At 40.9% G+C, this 14,529-nt stretch overlaps 1 pseudogene; it reads left to right on the forward strand.

Moving 5' to 3' along the window:
• The first annotated feature begins 8 nt into the window (after positions 1-8).
• On the forward strand, positions 9-10,396 carry LOC122132548 (annotated as a pseudogene).
• The last annotated feature ends 4,133 nt before the right edge of the window (positions 10,397-14,529 follow it).

Here is a 14,529-nt window from a genome sequence, read left to right on the forward strand (position 1 = left end):
TGGTGGATTGCATTGAGACAGGATCTTTCATCGAAGAGAATGAAAAGAAAACAATGATCTGGATATTACAACACGGCTTCACTCTCTTCACTCAAAATGTGATGTTACCACAACAAATGTAAACTCTGACCTCATTGAAACAGAAGGAGAGTGCCAAAAATCCAGAGCTTCAAATGTGTCGATCCCAGCAATGATCCTTCAAAGAACCTTTGAGCCAAATTTCTTTCCTTCTGCTGACTACGTAATGACTCCACAAATGCTTCAGAGCTTAAGCAACTTGATCTGCAGTCAAAAGAGAAGGAATATATCCTAACAAATGTGCTTGATGTCGTCAGAAATCTTGAAGAGCTTCACACACATTCTCAGGAAGAAGCCTGTAAGAAAGCAGACGTCCTTCTCAAAGTGCTGAATATAATGATATAATTTCTAAATTCTCTCCTAGCCAGCTGGAGCAACTGCAGAAGATAATGGTTTCCTTGTCAGAATCCACACACTGTCACCAAAGACCTCAACGAAAGACCTGAAAAAAAAGGTTTCTATAAGCCGTGTGAGATCAGACATTCAAAATACCGTACTGTTGTTGGGCATGTTATGCCACTTGTTGCTGAGCTAAATGAGAAAGTTTGCAAACAGCTTGGACTACTGAACCCACCACCAGTTGAGAAAGTCATGGAGAATCTATCTGTACTAAACTCAATGGCCCAAACCACACCTGACCTGACAAAGATATCCAATTTAAAACAAAGTTGCATGACACGTACAGATTTATGCAGAACCATATTGAGCTTTTTAGGGAAGTAATGAGAAGAATTCTGTGCCTTGGCTCTGGATTGACAACCACTTTGTTTCACCTTGTGATGTGGTTTTAGCCTATCCCCCTGAATTAGATCTGAGTTCTTACATTAAGAAGGTTCCAGAAGAATACTCACCATTTGAAGTCTTACTGACAGAGTTTGGAGTGAAATTAAACCTTTCAGACGATGAGATTGAGGAAATACTTCATGATGTCAAAGAAAGAATTGACAAAAGAAGTCCACCCTTTGGAGTGCCCTCTGAGTTGAGAGTGTCCTTAAATATTCTGAACTGGATGCGCAAGGAGCAGAAACCTGCTAAGGATGATACTCCAGTACCAGTCATGGCAGAGAACCAAAACTTTGCTATGCAGCCTGCCTCTAAGTCTGTGGTCTGTGATATTAGCAAAGAGGGTTTAGCAGACTTGAAGGAAGACCATGAAGATTTTCATGTCATACATGAAGAGGTACCTCCTGTGACAACAGAGTGGCTGAGAATTCCGCTGCTCAGCACTCGCATTCTAAACCCAGAGTTCATTGGAATAGAGCAGTGTGGGCAGACAGAACCCATAACTCTGAGAATTAAAAACATTCTGAAGGAGTACGATGAGGATAGTGACATTTTTAAAGAGCTCCTACAAAATGCTGAGGATGCTGGTGCTAGAACTTGCAGATTTATGGTTGATTTCAGGAAACACAGAGACCCTCCTGAAAGTCTCATTGACAGTGGTATGTCCCTGTGTAGCGGCCCTTGCCTTTGGACATTCAATGATGAACTCTTTTCAGATGAAGACTGGAAGAACATCACCAGAGTGGGATCTGCTTCAAAAGAAAAGAAAGTGGAGAAAATTGGAAAATTCGGAATAGGATTTAATGCAGTATACCATGTGACTGATGTTCCCTCTGTGTTAAGTGGGAAGAGCCTCCTAATTTTCGATCCAAATGTGACACATCTAAAAAAGTTCATTCAAAACAAGGGAAATCCGGGAATCAAACTTAATTTATTCCAAGAGCGAATTTTTCGAAGGTTTCCAGGACAATTCAGGTCATATGAAGGCATTTTTGATTGTGATCTCTCTGAGATAAACACTGGAAAATTCTACAAGGGGACATTGATAAAGTTGCCCTTTCGCAGTCCAGAGGAATCAACAATGTCAGAAATCAGCACAAAGGTGTATGACACAGATCGTATTACGGCTTTTCAACAACACCTGACTCATAAAGCTCAAACTCATCTGCTTTTTCTGAAAAATATAGAGGATCTCTCACTTCAGACTTTGCCAGAGAATGCCTCCACACCTCCAACCAAAGAACAAATGAAGACTCTTGTTCAAATCACAAGAAAAGTTGTGGACACAGTTGAAATATCTGATGGAATTCGTAAAGACACACACAAAAAAGCTCTGTCACATCTTTGATGCAACATTATACCAAGTGTGCTGATGTAATGGATAGTTCTACAGCAAGCATTACTGAAATAATTCTGAACAATGTTGATGGATGTGATGTTCAGTACTGGCTTCTTTACTCTTGTTTCAGCACCCACAGTTCACTGAGAATGGTCCAAGAGGACAATGAGTTGAACGTCTCTCTGCCAATTGGGGGAATAGCTGTGCCTTTGCAAAAAGAATCTCAGACAGGAAAATGGGCTGCCGATAAAAGCAGCTTAACTGGACAAGCATTTAGTTTCCTGCCTCTGTCAATTGAAACTGGCCTCCCTGTGAACATCAATGGTTCATTTGCTGTGATGTCAAATCGAAAATGTCTATGGGAGACTGGGATGAAGGCGGAATGGAACAGAGCCCTACTGAAGGATGCTGTAACAAATGCCTACATTACCACCCTACTCGTCTTGAAGAAATTGTCAGAAAATGGAAGCCTTTCAGATTATCCCTATTACACATTCTGGCCAGATAAAGAGAAAGTAGGCAAAGCATTTCAACCACTGGTTGATGCCTTCTACTCAGAAATTGTGCATGGATTTTGTAACGAAGATCTTAAGCTTTTCAGTGATGGGAAGAAGTGGTGCTCACTTAACTATGTGAGGTTTCTGGACCCAAACATAACAGATCACAAGGAAGTTGGAGCACTTGCAGAGAAGGTTTTTCTGAGCCAGCAAAACCCAGAATTCTGTGCTGTTCTACTTCCTTCGTGGGTGAGGGAAAGCATGATGAAAAGCGGCTTCAAAGACATTGTTAAGGCGAGAACATTCAATTGGACGGAATTTTTCCGGGAAGTGGTGTTTAGAAATTTAGATTCCCTGGAATCCCAAGACAGAAATACAATGGTTCTCAGTGCAATTGACCTCAATGATGATGAAGTTGATGAACTACTGAAAGAGCATCGCTGCCTTCCTTCACTGAGGAGTGGTGACCTGCAGTACATCAGAACAGTTGTGAATCCTTCTGGCAAAGTGGCCTGTCTGTATGATCAAGAGGAAGGCAGGTTTCTTGATGGTACCAGAGATGACTTCTGCTCCCCAAAAAGGATCCAAAGGCTCACAGCATTGGGAATGCTAAGTGATCATCTGCCCTTAGAGGACATAATTGAGAGAGCAGGCACTATATCAAAGTTTTGGGAAACAGACAAAAGTGAAGCAACAAAGCATCTTGAATGCTTGTTTGATTTGATGCAGGAGCTGTCAGTTGACAAAAAATCTCATCTCTGGTGCTCACTTCAAAACACACCACTCATCCCTGCCTGTTCCCCAGTGAACACACTACCAGACAATCAAGTGATTCCTACATTGAAAAAGCCCTATGAGGTTTACAACTTCAGTTGCCGCTATTTGGTTAACATGACAGAATTCACAGTAGACCATAAAACCCTTAAGATACACGCTGATAACTCAGTTCTTGAGAAACTGGGTGTGCGTCAAACACCACCACTTGAGACGGTGCTAAGACAATTGGAGGAAGCATCCAAATTTGATGTGTGTGATCAGTCTCTATTAGCCAGAATAGCAAATGAGAGCTATGAATACTTGAATAAGTGGCTCAGTGATCAAGAAGACCCAACTCTCATTGCTGAATTTGTGAAGTCATTTCCCTTTGTCTTGGTAGAAGACAAATTTGTACATGTGAAATCAGTGGCAAAATGTCAAGAGTTTGAAGTCAAACCATATCTCTATGTGCTTCCAAGTGTCCTCTCCAAGTTCAGCACACTTTGGGAATGTGTTGGCATACAGAATCAATTTACACCTCAGCAGTTTGCTGCTGTCCTGCATGAGATGAAAAGAAAGTATGGATCCAATCCTGTTTCCGACACTGATCTTAATATCTGTCTGGACATACTTACAAAAGGACTTCTTAAGACTAAAGACGCAATTTCACAGAACTGTCTTGTTCCTGATGAAAACTCTCTGTTGAGATCCAGCTCTGATCTACATTACAACGACAGCCCATGGATGCCAGCGTCAGCTGATGTCACTTTGTGTCACAAACTAATAGCAAGGGAACTGCACGCCATTTTGGTGTTAGAACAACAAGACACCACACACTAAAAAATAGTTAGTTGATGGCTTTTCACCTTATGCACAAGAATTTGGACAACATGAGAAGCTAACAGTCCGAATCAAAAACATCATAGAAGCATATCCTTCCAAGAAGGACATCATTAAGGAGCTCATTCAGAATGCAGATGATGCAGGAGCAACTGAAATACACTTCATTTGGGATCAAAGAAAACATGGCACTGAAAAAACATTTGGGATGAACTGGAATTCACTTCAAGGTCCAGCTCTATGTGTGTACAACAACAAGGTGTTTACTGATGCAGACTTGCAAGGCATTCAAAAGCTGGGGGAAGGTGGAAAACAAGGACAGTGTGGAAAGACAGGAAAATATGGTCTTGGATTCAATTCTGTTTATCATCTCACAGATTGCCCTGCCATTTTAACAGGAGACGAGTGGCTTTGCATATCTGACCCACACGTGAAATATTCAGAGTTGGCGACAAGACAGTTACCAGGATGCAAGTACTCATTGGAGATACATTTAAGGATTCATTCATGGATGTCTATCAGACCTTTCTGCCATCAGATTTCAGCCTCAAATCTGGAACTATGTTTAGGCTTCCCCTCAGAACAGAGGAAATGGCAGCTGAATCTGAGATTTGCAAAGCAGATGTCAGAGACCATCATATGGAGGAACTTTTGCAAGTGCTTGCTGAAGACCCAGATGGCTTGATCCTCTTCCTGAAACATATCAAGAAAATACAGTTCCATACAATCAGCCCTGACTCAGGCAAACTGCATACCGTGCATTTGATTGAAAAAGAACTATCTGAGAAAAGCAGCATTAAGAGAGCACACTTTCAAAATCAAGTTCAAGTTTCTCAGATTCCATGCCAGGTCATCTATGATATGCATGTCTCTTCATCAGATTCAAAACACAAAAGGCGAAGTCAATGGGTTGTTGCAGAACAGTTTGGCTCTCTTGCACCAACTCCTGACAGAGGTAATGGCAGTCAGATGTTCACAGCCCCACAGGCGCTGTGGCAGCATGTATGGGAGCAAAGCCATATGAGCCTGACTTCATTGGAAGGTTGTTCTGCTCCCTCCCTTTGCCTGGGGTAACTGGACTGCCAGTTCATGTCAATGGAAATTTTGAGGTTGACTCCTCTAGAAGAGACCTATGGAAAGAGGATGGGGAAAGTCTTAAGACTACGTGGAATGAGTCACTCAAACTGGATGTTATTTCACCCCTGTATGCTGATCTCTTAAAGCACATACAAACGAACATTAAAACAGGAAACCACCTTTGTATCCACTTTAGGATCAAGATTCCTCATTTCTGAAATTTTTCCCATCTGTCTCAAAAGATGTTAAGCAAGAATGGCACACAGTGATCAATCATGTGTACAAATCAATCAGTGAAAGAGACCTCTCTGTAATACCTGTTTTACAACGGAAGCTGGAAGAAAAATATGCAACAACAAAATACACAGTCAGCTGGTCAAATGTTTGCAAACACAATCCAATGGATTCTCCTCATTTTAGTAAAGAGCTAACAGAGCCTTTTTGCTATTTTAGAAGACATTGGAATGAGTGTGGTTCCTTGGTCTTGCCAGATGGATAAGATATCTACAGGTTTTAAGACTGCAGGTGTGGAAGTGATGATGCTATGTCCCAAACAGTAAGGAGTATCTGAAGGAAAAACCTCTGAATGATGCTATGAAAACTTCAGCATTTGCCCTTACCAGTGGATCACACCCTAATTAAAGACAAAAAGCGATGTTCCTCACTGCTGACTTCTGTATGTGGAATGTTAATGAGAACAATGTTAACTCTGTCAATGGACTTCCTCTTCTACTAACTCAAGATCAGATGCTAAGGGTTTTTTGACTGGGATTCTCCAAGGCAGTATTCCAGATTTTGGGATATATTTCAGGGAAGAAAGCAGTCTTTGCAGATTTCATGAACTTCAATCACCGTGAAATACTTGAAAAAGGCGGTTATCTTCAGAAATTGACAATTCCAGTTGCATCAAAATACTTGATACCGTACTGAAAGACCTTGTTCAAATGAAGACAACCCACCTGTGGCTGAAGCAAGTTTGGGAATTCTTTGAGGAACAAATCCAACGAGAGGTCATACAAACTGGAGAAACTACTTTCAATGAAATCAAGAAAGCATTCTTCGACTGTCCTATTTTGCCCGTCATCAGCCCGAGCCAAAATAACAAACAATATCTGAAAACAATGAGAGATCTTTCCAGTGTTGTTGGAAACCAACTGAGAAAATTCATCCATCTTAGTCCAATTAGGTCTCATGACATTAAACTCATTTTTTGTAATTTACGAGAAGTGCTTTTTAATCATTTGATGCCTGAGCTCCTCAAGACCGATAACAGCAATGCTGTTTTGGACCATGTTTCCCAGATTCCCCTTTCTAAATTCAAGCTCCTGTCCAATGATGACTTGGATAAGCTTCAGGAGTTTCTCCAAAGTGGAATTGGCACTGCCGAAAACCCCAGAAATATCAGAAAAGCTCAAGTCATTACCTCTGTTTCAAACAGTGCAGGGTGAGCGACAGCGCATCGAAGGACACAACAGTGTGTTCATCCTGAACTCAGAGTGCTCTGGAAAATTCCCAGATTTGTTTGGCATTACTGATGCAGATGGGCATCTTTTCCTTAAGTGCAACCTGGTCAATATACACCTGTCAAAGACATGGAGATAAGCATTTTGACTGATCTGGACTTCTATGTGAAGTTCCTGTTGCCCTCATTGCACACACGCACAGAAGCACAAGTTCTTGACTCTATTCGGCTGCTGTTGGTCTTAAAGAAACTCCCAGCATACGAGAAATACCATGAACAGATTGTAGCTGTACTAAGAACTGTTAAGTTCACTAGGGACATCCGTGGTACTCTTCAGTTGACCTCCTACTTTTTTGATGAGAAAGAACCTCTTTACAAGATCATGCTTCCTCTTGAGAAATTTGTAACGCCAAAGTTTTGGAAACTATTTGAACATAAAAAGTTACTGAGACGGCTACTGAAGGACCTTGGAATGAAACACACTGTGTCGGATGTGGAGATTATTGAGTTTGCACATACAATTGAGTCAGAAGCACGAGGCAAGACCTCAGTTGAGGAGCTCAGGAGAAGTCTTCAGCATTATTCAAGAGGCTTTGAAATACAATGTCACTAAAGAACTCCAACTTGTTGAACAGGATTGCAACCATCAAGTTTGTTTTTCCAGTGCAAATTCAGAAAGATTGTGTGATTACCACCAACCCCTTGCTGGAGAAAGAGATCTGGTTGGAATCAAAGGGTCTTTGATTGAAGAAACTCTGATCATCAATATCTTATTTGGTCTTCCATGTCAATAATTTCCACAGACAACTTCCTCAATCTTATCTCGAACATTTGAATAAAGCAGGAGCCTTTCATCAGCCACCCGGTGATTTAGTGGCCCAGAATCTGAAAAACATCTGTCAGTCAGGATGCGCAGACAATTATTTGAGAACATTAGAAAAACAGCATTTTGCAAATCGTATGCATACTTACAATCAACGGATTTCAGTGCCTCTCTGCTTCAAGACCAGCCAGTGGTTCTTGTCGAAAATGATGCTGTTCTTGTGCAAGCCAGTCAAGCAGTGCTTAGTCTTGATGATTACAATGAGTTTAGGCCCTATCTGTACAGAATCAGTCCACGGCATGCCCTATATGCTGAGTTCTTGAAAGGATAGGTGGCAGGAGACACCCACAATAAGGCAGTACAGCGTAGTCCTCAAGGATATTTTCATGGACTCCAAAGGAAAAGAAACTCTGAATGCAAATCAGCAGTCAACTATGAAACGCACTGTAAAGCACCTGTTTCAGCTGATGAAAGACCAGACAGAACAGATACAATTTCAGGAGACCTTGTATTTACCATCAGCAGATGGCAAACTGTACAAGTCTAATGACCTCTACTTCAATGACACTGTCTTCCAGAAAGAAAGACTGGAAGACTCTCTGAAAGACAAAGTCAGTCTGCTTGTGAGCCTGGTTCATTGTCATCTGGGGAGGGACACGTATAAACATCAGCACATGCTCAATTATGCCTGAACATATTCCTGCAATGTCCCCACTCTCTGAACGTCTTGCTGGTTCTCGTATGAAACCTGTGAATACGGAGAAAGCTGTGAGTTCAGTGGCTCTTTCAAGGAAAAATTGTCCTCTGTCCATTTTTGCATGGTCTTACATGTTTGATCAGACAACAAAGTGAAGGCAGTATATCTCACGATGATGCTGTTGAATTATGCCAAAACACCTTTGGAAGACTCAAGATCACTTGCTGTAAAAGCCTAGAGACAGAGCTCTTCTTTGGTGATGAGCCACTGGCCAACACTGCTTCTGAAACACAAGTGTATTCGACAAAAGAGACACAGGGCTGCACTTTCCACCTGAAACACAGCGATGATATGGCCTCAGGGTAATGTATGAAGTGACCACATCATTAAGCAAAGAAATAAATTTCCTGCTGGAGAATATTCTCTGTCCAGAATATCTTCGTGCTTTGGGCCAGCTTCTGTTGTGTGATACAGTGGAAGAAATTGAGAAGACATTGGAAAATATGCAATCCGTAACAGTGCCTACAAAGAGGAAGGGCATCATCATCCAGATCCAGGCAGCCCCATACCTGAGGAATGGCATGATGCCCTTGACATGAGCTTCATGAACAATTATGAAAGAGGCGAATATGTTGGCTTCAAAAAGACATCAGAGGATGAACTTTATTACTATGCAGTGATTGTTGAACGTTTAGATGTATCAAGTGAAGGCCAGTATTGTTGTAAATACAAAATTCAGATCGGCACGAATGAGTTTGTTGAGGTCAGCTCCCTTGATCTTTACCAGTTTAAACGTGAAAAAACATCTGCTTCAAAGCAAAATCATTGTAGAGAGATCCAGCTGGTGGATGGACCTGTGCCACCACCTAAGAAAGACTTCCCCAAGACTTTTGAAGAAATCAAAAGGGAAATTGATCAGTGCCTGAAAGAAATCTGCAACCTGTCCAAAGATGAACAGAAAAAAGCCCTCCGGCGCCTGTATCTCAGGTGGCACCCAGACAAAAACCCAGACCAAGAGGAGCTTGCTAATGAGGCCTGCAAGTACATAAAAAACAAATATGAAGAATTTAAACAAAATGGAGAAGGACATGGTCAATCATCATCTTCAAAGAACTACAGGGGGCAGAATAAGAGTGGACAGTCCAGTTGGTCATGGATTTTAAAGACTTCTATGATGAGTGGGACTCTGAGGCGACACGTCACCGCCAAGGACGAGAAAGGTCCTACAGACACAACAGCAGACCCCACTATAATTTTTCGTCATTTCACCAGGAAATGCCAAGACCAGACAAAGCGGAAGCTAAGCGCTGGTATTTACAAGCCCAGTGTGACCTTGCTGCTCACAATGACACAGGAGGAGAGAGCCCTGAGTGGTGTTTGTTCAAGGTTCACCAAGCTGTGGAGAAGGCTCTGATGGCAGCGGAGTACAGAAGGTGTGGAAAAAGCTCTCCCAACTGCTCCATCTCTAGTCTTGCTCAGAAAGTGTCAGGCTACTGCCCAGAGCTGAGTGCTTTGCCAGGCCTTGTGAGTCGACTGAAACATTTGGGTGTGGATGCCAAAACTACTCAGTACCCCAGTTACCATACTCCCCCTAAAATTCCTAACAATACATTCCAACCTGAAAACGAAAAAGAAGTTCTAGATATTGCATCGGAACTTCTGCGGAAAGTGGACACATTTATAACAAACTGATTAAAAAGTAGCGTTCTGTTTGTAGCTCTTGTACAGTATGTTTGCATTATTCATTCTTAATGTTTTTTCTTCATCTTTGAAATACCTTAATGGTGATATTATTTTGATTTCTTACGACTTTCTGTATCATTTATTATGGACATGATTTATCTGTGTATGTGTGCATTTTTTCTGAAAATATGGTTGCTTAGAAGGTCTGAGTCAGTAAATAGTTAATCTCAAAGAAAAGTTAAGGGAATGGTGATATGATTCTGATTTCGTGTGATGTTCTATATCATTTGTTATATGATTTATGTGTGTATGCATATTCTGAAGTTAAACTACTTAATAAAGATTGCTTAATTGAAGATTAGACATTTGTCTGTCAGTCAATATGCGCAACTGAGGAATGGATTAAAAACAGATCCTGTCCATTTAGAAATAACTGAACATACTTTTAGGGAGAAAACAAATAAAAAGATACTATTTTGGTGGTAGTGATATTAGCGTAATTAATTGGCATATTTTATTAATCACAATTCATAAATCAGAAAAAAAACTATTTCAAACCACAGCCAAATCCGGCTAAAATGTGTTATCCTGTAAAACATGATCCTTCAAATGCCGTGCTTCAGACCTCACTTCCTGTTGACATGTGAGCCAGGGCAGTGGGGGAGATCGCTAGGAGTTCTTGTAGGCCAACATCACTGTGCTTAATGGCACGTGGAGTCCATGATAATCTACATGGGCATTTCAGGCAACTATAACAAGCAAAATAAAATCAAACCAACCATGACAACAAAAAAGAAAAACATTTTGTCCTCACCTGCCTTACCAAAAAGCAGTCTCAACGTCCAAGGCATTCAAATTAGTCTGTCATGAAAAATGAACGAACAGAATAGCTCTGTCAACAAAAGGCGGGAGAGCCACAATGAAGACCCATTAACTTTCTGTCTCTTATATTTCACTTCTGCTCTATCCCATTGTGTGCAAACTGCTCATCTCTCCACGATGTCCCTGCCCCTCTAAGGCCACATGTTATAGGGTCAAGCTGATCAATTAGGAAGCCGTCATGTATATCCTGGCAGGCTGTTCAAGAATAAAGCCCCAACATTTCTTGTGTAGTTGAGTGTTTGTGTGTGTGTTGGAGAGTGAGTGTGTGTGTGTGTTAGAGAGTGAGTGTGTGAACACGCTCTTTTCACCACACATCAACCAACCAACCGACCACCTTTGGTTTTGTTATTGGCAGGTCCAAACCACAGATCACAGGAACAGCCTTGTGCATTTCTGTCTGTACACCCAGAAAATTAGACGGTGACGGTGGGCTCTCCCGCTTGTCATCCATCCCATAAAAAACATGGGGGGGCACTTTACTTATTCTAGCCTGCCATACACTGGGAGGCTCCACAGCACGCCAAGCCTCACTGTGGGTGACTTTAAAAAAAGAAAAAAGATCGTTAACATTACTGTGAGCGTGTTTGGGGTTTCTTTTTCTGATAGTCAGTGCCTTGGAATCAAATGGAGTAATGCACACAGCAAATAGCTTACAGTAATTATTCAGTGTAGTACATTTAGTATACACATACAAATATGTATTTCTGTTATATTTTTAATATAGTTGTTGAACAAATAGGTTATAGGAACTTTCAAATGCTTTCATCTAAGAAATGATGCAGTTCAAAATAGTTTTACATTTCCTGAAGTTATGGGAATGTCGATGTTCAAAAATCAGCTACTTTCTGCTATGTTTTTTTCCCCATGTTGATTTGGTCATAGTTAAGAGCAGAGATATAGAGCGCTGAACCTGATTAAGTTATTGCAAAGGGCAAACAGTGTGGCCAGTGAGGCTGTGTTGTTATGACAGAGTGTGTTGCTCTTCTCTCCTGTGGTCTGCCCCTTGTCTCTGAACAGGACCGCCCGGCCATGCAGCTCTATCAGCCTGGCACTCGGAACCGCAAGCGCCTGGGCTCCGCTGGCAAGGCCTTCGACTGCCCCGCCCAGTCGCCCGAGCACTGTGGCGACCACTGCTACTACGTCACCCTGGGCACAGGCTCCGAAAAAAGCGGAGACAAGTAGTTAATGGGTGAGGAGCGGACATAAGTGTTGATGTTTTTTTGTCTGGTTTTCCACTGTCACTGTTTGTGTATAGCACAATAATGAAATTCCCTTACTGTAGCTGTATCAACTCGCCCAGTGTACCCAAGAGTGTACAGATTCTGGGGCAGGATAGGTAGTTGGTTGGTGGTGCTGTAGTGTTGATGTCAGACTGTGTTGCCTGACTTTAAAGGTATAGTAGATTTAGATTCCATGAAGTGCCACATCAGTGGCTTAACTTGTGGAGGAATTCTCTGAGGTAGCACATGTTAAACTGTCCATTTACTCTCACCTGAGATTGAATACCTCATCGTAAATATAGCAGAGGAATTATTTATAGGCCTTTTTTAGTCAACTGCAGTGGATTCCGTGAAATTGTAGACTTTGTAAAAAATTATGATTTTATCACAGAGAAAGTAATATTTGGAAAAATAAATCAGATTTAAAAATGACAAATGTATGGATCTATATGTACCAGTGGGTTTAATAATATTGTTTTTTGGACACACACACATACCTGTGTGTGCCTGTCTGATTGAGAGAATGAATGTGAGAGGGTGAAGAGGAAGACCTCTGTCTCTGTGTGTTAAATTCACTAGATTATGTCTCTGTAAATATGATAGGATTCTCTTTGATTATAATTTTACGCATGTAACCCATTTGTTTATCATAATTGTTTTGGTGCTCTAAAGTGGCCTGCTGTAAAACCATCTTTATTTAAAAGAAGACTAAACACATAGTGACTCCAGGTGTATGTATGCAGTGCAAGATTTGACAAACGTATTTGTTCTGCGAGCCAAGAAGAACAAAACTTGTTTTGTTTATTTATGAAGACATGTTGGATTTCAAAATAAATTGAAGATGATAATGTTTTAGGTATCAAAATTGTTTGGATTTCTACAAAGCAGTGAAACATGTAATGTACCTTGTGTAACATGCCTTAGATATGATTTTTGCACATGGTATTATCAAACCAATTACTGTTAAATATATATTACAGGGTTCAACAGACAGAAAGTCTGTTATTGTGTATTGGTTTATCTCCTTCCAGTTTGGGATTTGGAGAAATTGACAAAGCAGGATATCTTTTAAAAAAACATATGAAATAAAATAGCATTACAATATTAACCCACTGCATTGTTTCACTGACTGATTTCTTGTGAGGTTCACTACCAAGTTGATTTATATCCCTTCTCATTGAGGACAGGTTTGTATATGATGAGATGCCACTGTTATTGTTGGTCAAGATAATACAGGAAACAGCTACAGTCTTGACCAGGACAGGTTGAAATAGGCAACTCAGTAGATATTTATAGTGAGTGTGTGGGCATACCAGTACATACCAACAAATGTAAGCCTGCCTCTTTCCCAGTTTATTTGAGACAGTTGAGTTCAGGGAGATCGTCATGTGTGTATGGCTCCCTCTAGTGGGTCATTCCATGTCATCTGAACTATGGGCATCCACCACACCATCTCAGAATTGGCTGATAATTGTTTCCCTCAACAAATACACTCTGAGATGACATTTCCCCACACTTTTTGGTTTGGAATGTATTTAGTACTCTGAACAACCTTTAAAGTTAACCTTTTTTTTCTTTCCAGATGCTATTTTTTCTTAAAGTGTCTATACATGTGTGTAAAACTCTGAAAAATCAGGTCTGTACACTTTTATTTTCCTGACATGTTATACCTCTAAATATGGTTCATACCAATTCTGTAACCAGGTTTGGCCCTCTATTCTATTTAGCCATTCAATCCAGCACCAAACTAATTACACTGAAATCTGGTCGTACTTATGGCAAAGTATTTATGACTCCAAAGATCAGAGAAATGTATATGACTGAAAAAATGCTTCCTTTAGTTTTCACGAGTACTAAATAAATTCTAAACAGAAAATGTTTGGAAGGAAGCTAAATTTTGGGATATGTCACAGTGTCATCTGTTCAGGCCAAGTGCAGACGGACTCTAGTTTGTCTGAACCCGGTGAACCCCGACTCCGATAGCCCTATCGTGCAGACGAACGCACTGTATCCGCACTCCCTCGAATTGGGGTCCAAAGTGAGTAACCTCGAAATCCGATTGCTGTTGGTGTTCGTCTGCACACTATCCGCATATAATCGATTGCCCCACGTGATTGCATCATTAGACCAGCCAGAACAATGGACACAACCGGCATTATTTAATAACTGAATAGTTTGCCATGGCGCAGTGAGTTTGGCAGCCAGTTATAACAGCTCTCCAGTTTAAAAAAAAAAAATTCTTCCTATTACCTTGCTCCTTTTCCACGTGAATTTCCCTAACGGGATTAATACAAATGTATCTATCTATCTGTTGTTAGGAAAGGGATGGCATTAACAAGCCACACTTTAATCTATCACTGTTTAATCTATTTGCATCAAGACATTTTTCAAA

The sequence above is a fragment of the Clupea harengus genome, unplaced genomic scaffold (assembly GCF_900700415.2).
Source record: "Clupea harengus unplaced genomic scaffold, Ch_v2.0.2, whole genome shotgun sequence".
NCBI classification, from domain to species: domain Eukaryota; kingdom Metazoa; phylum Chordata; class Actinopteri; order Clupeiformes; family Clupeidae; genus Clupea; species Clupea harengus.